At 40.4% G+C, this 8,130-nt stretch overlaps 1 pseudogene across 1 annotated transcript; it reads left to right on the top strand.

The window, feature by feature from the left end:
* The first annotated feature begins 761 nt into the window (after positions 1 to 761).
* LOC149542264 (NF-X1-type zinc finger protein NFXL1 pseudogene) lies at positions 762 to 5,634 on the top strand (annotated as a pseudogene). Its single transcript, XR_016355445.1, has 2 exons — positions 762 to 940; positions 1,026 to 5,634. The product of XR_016355445.1 is annotated as an NF-X1-type zinc finger protein NFXL1 pseudogene (transcript).
* Positions 5,635 to 8,130: the final 2,496 nt, after the last annotated feature.

The following is an 8,130-nucleotide window of genomic DNA, read 5'->3' as shown; positions in this document are numbered from 1 at the left end:
AAAGGGTCCCATGGGAGGGGCCTAGGCTCTATTTTTGTGGAGCGGGTGACCCCATGATAACTTTTCAAGGGGGGCTAAAGGTTTATTGAGATTTTTTTCCTATAAAATAGGAGCCCCGACATTTTAGCCCTCTTGACCCCATGATAACTCTTCAAGGGGGCTAAAGGTTTATTGAGAATCTTTTCCTATAAAATAGGAGCCCTGACTTTTTAGCCCTCTTAATTTAAGGGGGTGAAAATGGGCACTGTATACGGGGCAACATATATGCACCATTATTCAATGGAAGTATAAAAGAGTTCAACTATTTAACACTTAGGAGGGGTGCATATATGTTGCCCCGTATCCACTCGCGTGAAAATGGGGTGGGGTTGGATTTTGCCCCACCAGCTTAGGGAAAGATTTTGCCATTTGTCATAAAGCTCTTCATGTTCCCACCAAAATGAAATAATCTCTTTATTTTTTAAGTTTATGAGACAACTAGATTCCTTTATTTTAGGAGCACATTTTTTAAAGAGGATTCAATATATAATTCATGTGACCGCTTCCTTTAAATATTCCTTAAAAATCTTATTGGCACTGCACTATTTTTATGGAAGCGGGTGCCCATGAGACCCTAGCTAGGTTGCTTGGCCAAAAAGTATACTCCTAATATTCAACACGAGAAAAATAAATATAAATATCAGATAATTTATCTCACGCAAAATTCAACACTGTCGGCTACGGATTTTCACTATAAATTGTCTTCCCTGTAGGAAGCTTATGCTCAATTCCTCCCCTTGCCTAATTCTTTCGACTTGTATTCATTTGGTATCCCGCTTTTGCATGCTCCATTCCTCCCCCTGCCTAATTCTTTCGACCTGTATTCATTTGGTATACCGCTTTTGCTTGGAGGGGACTCGCTGCATTTGAGAATCGGTCATATTTTCTCGAACTCTGAAAGGTACATCATATTGACTCTAGTTTTTTGTTGTCTTTATTTGTGATCAGAAATCACCGTATATTGATTGTTTGGATTCTCTGAACAGAGTTTTGTGTAAATCAAACCCCCACATTTCACTAGTACAAGTTGTGGGTTTTTAATTGATATGGAAATGGGTGTTAGCGGAGAGGATGTAGAATTAACTATTAACAATGGTAGGCAAAACGCGAATGGAAATAATGGGCGCAGGGTATGGATTCCTAGAGGCAGAGGAAACCCTAATCTGATCCCCAATCCAAATTCTCTTGCCAAACCCAGGAGTGGAGGTAGAGAAAAACCTATTTCTAATCCAAAACCTGCTAAAAATTCTAACCTCGATTGCATTGGTGATACCTATCCTTATACAAATCCGAACCCCACTTTTAGTTCAGACATTGATTCCATTTCCAAAAGTAATGCGAATCTTCATCAGAGCTCCAATCACAACTTGTATGGAGACACAGGTTTTAACTGGAATGCTTCGAATGGCAGTCCAGATATCAGGAATCCGGTTCAGGGTTTCGGGCGGCACCATCTAGTGGGTTCACAAGAGGTTGAGAGGACTAAAAAGCCTAGCCGTTTGCCGGCTGGTAAGCAAATTGTCGGTGGGAATTCTGTCAGCTCTCCGAGCCAACATTTACAATTGGCTGAAACCAGTTCTGTGAGGAGTACGGCGCAATCGCATATGGAAAATCAGCACCACAGATCAGGAAGATGGCAAAGCAGGAAACATTTCGACAAAAATAATCTCTATAGAAGGATTGAGGCTTCCAGCGATAAGCAGAATGGCGTGGAAATTGCTGGGATAACTACTATTGACAGGAATGCCAATGATCATAGTGACAACTATAGTGAGGCATCCAACCACGGTTCAAATTCTACAAACGAAAATTCAGTTGCTTCATTCAATGGGAAAAAGCATTCACAATTGACGCAGCAGCAAAGACAGGAAATAAAACATCGTAGTGCTGGGGTTTCTGGCAAAAATGCTCAATGGATTGAAAAGGATAATGAGCCATCCACCAGCAGACAAGACTCTACAAATAAAGATATGATTCACCCGTCCAACAAAATAAAATCTTCACATCTTATGCAGCAGCAGAGAGGACAAATGGAAGATCTTGGCTTATGGAGCACTGAAAGAAACGATAATTACTGTAGTGGTAAAGAAAATGGAGCATCCAAGTCTGGAAAGAATTTATTATCTCAGGATTTAATGCTTCCCTTGAATGACGGGAAGCATCCTTTGCTATCTATAGATCATAAGAGATCAGAGATGGAAGATGTTGGACGTATGAACAGAAGGAGCAGCCAGGATTGGAGATACCATGCTCCATCGTCAGTGGCCTATGCTCGGCCGCTATTGAAGCAGGAAGGTGAGGAGGCTATTCATTTGGAGAGACCAAACTTGCCAAATCTTGTGCAGGAGATTGAACAGAAGCTTCATAAAAGTAAGGTGGAATGCATGATTTGCTATGAGATGGTGCAAAGATCAGCGGCAATATGGTCTTGTAATAGCTGCTATGCACTCTTTCACCTTCATTGCGTAAGGAAGTGGGCACGAGCACCAACTTCCACAGATTTGTCTGCTGGGCAAAGCCAGAGTTCAAATTGGAGATGTCCAGGTTGTCAATCAGTGCAGTATTCAAGACCAGAGGACCTTCAGTATTATTGTTTCTGCGGGAAAATGCAAAACCCTTCCAAGGATTTCTATTTGACTCCTCACTCATGTGGAGAGCCATGTGGAAAGTCACTTGATAAAGGGAAGGAAATGTCTCGCTGCCCTCATAGTTGCACACTCCAATGTCACCCAGGCCCATGTCCTCCTTGCACAGCAATGGCTGCACCTCAGCGATGCCCATGTGGGAAAAAAACCATTACAAGGAGATGTTCTGATCAGAAATCAGCGGAATCATGTGGACAAGCGTGTGAGAAGCTTCTTACCTGTGGTCGACATCGTTGTGATAAAATATGTCATGAGGGTCCTTGTGATTCATGCACTTTTTTGATAAATGCCTCTTGCTTTTGTGGGAAAAAAGAGCAGATGATTCTTTGTGGGGATTTGGAGATACGTGGTGAAGTAGAGTGGGAAAGTGGTGTATATGCATGTGAGAGTCTTTGTATGAAGATGCTTTCCTGTCAAAATCACTATTGCAGCTTGGGATGTCATCCAGGAGAATGTGAACAATGTGATTTACTACCCGAGAAGTTAAAAACATGCCCTTGTGGTAAAACACAAATGCTCAATCAAAGAAAGAGTTGCCTGGACCCTGTGCCAACATGCTCAGAAGTATGTGAAAAGCTTCTTCCTTGTGGGAAACACATGTGCTTAAGTTCTTGTCACCAGGGCATCTGCCCACCTTGTCTGGTTTCTGTGGATCAGAAGTGTCGATGTGGATCTTCTTCTAGGAAAGTAAGTTGCTGGAAAACTACGTCAGTCACAGATGACAAGAAGGAATTTTTGTGTGAAAAGGTTTGTGGACAGAAGAAAAACTGTGGTAGACACAGATGCAATGAGAAATGCTGCCCTCTGTCACATCGAGGCGAGTCTGATATCCATACAGGGGACTGGGATCCACATTTATGTCTTATGCATTGTGGGAAAAAGATGAGATGTGGTCAACATTACTGCCAGGAACTTTGCCATAGTGGCCACTGTCCTCCATGTCTTGAAACTATTTTTACTGATCTGTCTTGTGCATGTGGGAAGACGTCGATTCCTCCTCCAGTACCATGTGGGACACCTATTCCTTCATGCCCATATCCTTGCTCCCTTCCCCAGCCATGCGGACATCCTGCAACTCATAATTGCCATCTTGGAGAGTGCCCTCCTTGCACGGTGAGTGTTAAAAAAGGATGTGTAGGAAGTCATGTAGTCCTTGGAAATGTTCCATGTGGTTCACGAGAAATAAAATGTAACAAACTTTGTGGTAAAACAAGGCAATGTGGAATGCATGCTTGTACCAGGACATGCCATATACCACCCTGTGACACAATTTCTACAGAAAGTTCATCATCTAAGACCAGAATCTCATGTGGACAAACTTGTGGAGCTTCTCGTAGAGATTGCAAACACACTTGTAGTTCTCCATGTCACCCATCTAGCCCTTGCCCTGATACCAGATGCACATTTCCAGTGACTATTACTTGCTCATGTGGTCGGTTGACTGCTCAAGTCCCATGTGATGCCGGAGGTAACAATATCAGAGCTGATCCAGTCTTTGAAGCTTCTATTTATCACAAATTGCCTGCTCCCCTTCAGCCAATAGAGTCCCATCTAACCAGAGTTCCCATGGGACAGAGAAAGCTTTCATGTGATGATGAATGTGTGAAGTTGGAGAGGAAGAAGACTCTAGCAAATGCCTTTGACATTTCAACAACAGTTGATCTGCCAGGGGTAAATGTAGCAACGTCAGAAATGCTTGCTGACTTGATTAGGAGAGAGCCTCAATGGGTCTCAGCTGTTGAGGACAGGTTTAAGTACTTAGTTCTGGGAAGGACAAAAATAAACACAAATACTATTCGTGTCCACATTTTCAGTGCCGTGCCGAAGGAGAAGAGGGACATATTGAGGCTACTTGCAGGAAGGTGGAACCTTTCTGTATTTAGCGCTGGATGGGAACCAAGACGCTTTTTAATTGTACAGGCCACACAAAAGTCAAGAGCCCCTGCACGCAACCTGTTACTTAAAGGTCCATTGCAAACCACGGGGCAGGTGCAACCGCCCATTTTCAATTCATTGGTGGACATGGATCCAAGGCTTGTACTTGCCTTATTTGATTTACAAACAGATGTCAGTGTAAGCTCACTGATTCTAAGATTTGGTGGGGAGTGTGAACTTGTTTGGCTGAATGACAAGAATGCGCTAGCCATATTTACAGATGTGGCAAGGGCTGCAACGGCTAGGAGACGTGTAGACCATGCAACTGCATATCGGGGTGCTGTTTTAGTCCCCCAAAATGGTGGATTGCCCAGCTGCAGTGCTTGGGGAGCTAAAGAAGTGGGGAATGCAGAGAAAGAAAATGCATGGAAAAAGAAGGTACAGGAATCTGCATGGATGGAGGATTCATGGGGTGAGGATTGGTCAACTACTGAAGCATCCAATTCAGTATGGCAGTTAAACAGAAATCCCATTATTGCTTCGAAAAATCCATGGGGAGCCCTTGAGAAAGAGAGTGAAGGACGTACAAATTCTGCACAAATAGAGTCGCTGTTGACTTGTGAGCCTTCCATAATTGAGGGTTGTAGTGAAGTTTCTGCTCAGAAAATTCAAAAGGAGGGGTCTGAGGTAGATGACTGGGAGAAGGCTTACTAGTGGGCTAATGCTTGGTTAATTAAAAGTAATGGTGAAGATAACCATTTGGTCTAATTTTTTGGTACGGTGTACTATAGCACCAAAATTGTTGAATATTTCTGAACAGCAGCAGAATATGAAGGATAAAGATGTTTGTGTCATTTGTTAAGTGTTACTGGTGATCTCTGTGTTCTAGGCTCTTCTTTGACAGAGTTGATTGTTACTAAGTTGGTCCTCGAAGCAGCTAATGGTCCACACATAAAACTTAAATTAGAAAAGTGCATCTATTTCTGGCTAAAATTTAAATGCTTGCCAGTTTTGTTCACTGTGCTTTATGGTTTTATCATATGTTATTTATAAAATAAATAAAATTTCACGAGCCTGTAAGCTTAAGATCTATTCAGGAACATTTAGAGTAATGCTGCGCTATTGTATGCATTGAATATTTGCAAGCGGGTATTTTTTTGTATGTGAAATACACATGCTCATATCTGTACTAAATTCCTGATTGCCCCTGAAATTCTGGTTTCCTAGTTATGAAACTAGTTAAGTTAGATTTCTTTGGTGGTTTGTGGATTCAAGCATGACAAAATTTTAAAATGTAAATAATTGAAGCAGTTACCTGATAGGCTATCTTCTGTGAGCTTATGAGTTGCCAAATTCAGCCTCAGGAAATTGCAGGGGCTAGTTAGTTGTTTGTAGACAGGGTAAACAAAATCAGTTTAGATAAGAGCATTAGGAGGCCCAAATTCTAGTCAATATAGCGGTAAAATTTCTTTGCACAATCTATTTAATTTTTTAAATTTGATGAAGCCTCTATTGTTTGAGCTTGCAAACTCCCAAAGTCAGTCCCTGTAAATTGCAGGAGCTCGGTAAATAGTTCACTTAAATATAAACAGTTGCATGGGGAGATTCAAATTTCTCATCAATATGATGGTGAAATCTCTGTGCACAATCTACTTGGACGTATGCACATAAGATAATTTTTTATTTGATTGAATGCATTCCTTAGAGCTTTTATTGTTAGCCTGAACTGCAGCTTAACAATCAAATAAAAAATTTCTGCAGTAAGTTTTTATTAGTCCAACACTGGTTGCAAGGATTCTGAGCAACCAAAGCAGTATCTCTGATCTCCCATGGAAATAAGCTTGCAAGCTTTCTGAGTTACTAATTTGGCAAGTCCTTCATTATCTTATCTTAGTCAGTCTAATTCATACTTTATTTCTCGTACATGCTTCTTCAATTTGCTTGTCTTCTTCAGTCCACAGGTCATCTCTGGGCAAAACATCCGTAGAGGGAAGCCTTCTGAACATTTGTTGCCCCTGGGAAATGGTCAGTATGTTGGGCAGAACAAAACTATGATTATTCAATTTCGGGAAGTTGACCTGTGCTGAAATAATCTGTGACGGTGAGGGAATAAGTCAGTTATTGGATTGTTAGCTATGCTCCATGGGGACACATTCCCTGCCAAATTTCCTCTGCATGTCCCGTGGATGGTATGGGGACACAGGGAGTACTCAAATTTGTTTTTTTGGAAAAAGGGAGTATGGGGGAGCGGCTAGAAATCCCTGGGATGGCTAGGGACAGCCAGAAGGTCTGTGCTAGTCTCAGGGCTGTCCTTAGTTGTCCCAGGGACCTCTGGTCGTCTCATATGGCTCAACCCATTCTTGGACTGTCAGTGTTAAAAAAAAGGACATTTTAAATATGGAAAAAAGGCTGGCTGGTTGTCAAAGATACGCAAACCCTATTCAGCAATAACCCTATTTAACAATACCAAAGCCTAATCTAAGCATAAAATAACTAGAAAGTGAAAAATAAATTCATTTTCACATTCGCAAAGGAGAAGAGCAGCAAGAGGAGCAGCTGGCCAAGGAGTGAACAATAGTTGAAAGAGGAGGGTATGGCATCAAATATAGACACTTTAGACACATCATCTTCTGATTATGCAGAGCTACACATTACTGCAATGTTTATTGTTTAGTAGTTAAGTTATAGTATTTACATTTTAATATTATTATTCACAGTGGATTATGGAATTGGACTTCTATGTTATTGTGTTTATTTAATGTCATTTCATGCATGAAACTTGGAACCTTTGGGCATATATGTTATATGTACACCATATTTTTACTGTGATTATGGAGAACTACACATTACTTGCAAACTTCTATGTTTATTGTTTAGTAGTTAAGTTATAGTATTTGCATTTTAAAATTATTATTCACAATGGATTATGGAATTGGACTTTTATGTTGTTTGCACTTCAGTATTTTAGTTGTAATAGAATGTTTATTTAATTTCATTTCATGTATGAAACTTGGAGCCTTTATATGCGATATGTACGCCATATTTTTACAATGAAAGTATTTGAATTTTGTTAATTTGCGATGTATCAAACTTCTAAAATATATGAGGTGAATAATTTATAAATGCTGTGATATGCATATTTTTATATTAATATAGTTAAAATATATGGGTTACATCACTGTTTTAGAAAATATCAGAGTTACAGTTTAAATTTGCATCCTCAAAAGAGCAAAAACTCTGAGAGACACCTGGGTAGCACTTGAGTAGCTACCTATTGATTACATTTAAATACAACCTGAAGTAACCTACAATCTAGTATATCTGTTAATACAAAAAGAGTTGAAATTTGCTTGAGAGAGGTAGCCTTCCAAACATTTGGTAATTGCCTGTCATCCATCCTAAGCCATATGTCCAAGTACTGTTTGAACATGAGCCACTTTGTTGGTATCAGCAAATCTATCTTCAATGCTTAAACCTTTGATGAACTAGTTCAAGTTATCAAGTTCTCTTCGATTGAGCATATCCTTGTGAGTAGAGAAGTATTGGCATGAAACTAGGTCTTCCTCATGGA

This window comes from Cupressus sempervirens, chromosome 8 (genome assembly GCF_028749045.1).
Source record: "Cupressus sempervirens isolate cs-2001-9-10 chromosome 8, ASM2874904v1, whole genome shotgun sequence".
NCBI classification, from domain to species: domain Eukaryota; kingdom Viridiplantae; phylum Streptophyta; class Pinopsida; order Cupressales; family Cupressaceae; genus Cupressus; species Cupressus sempervirens.
The sequence above is the reverse complement of the archived record's forward strand: the minus strand, read 5'-3'. Positions and strand labels throughout refer to the sequence as shown.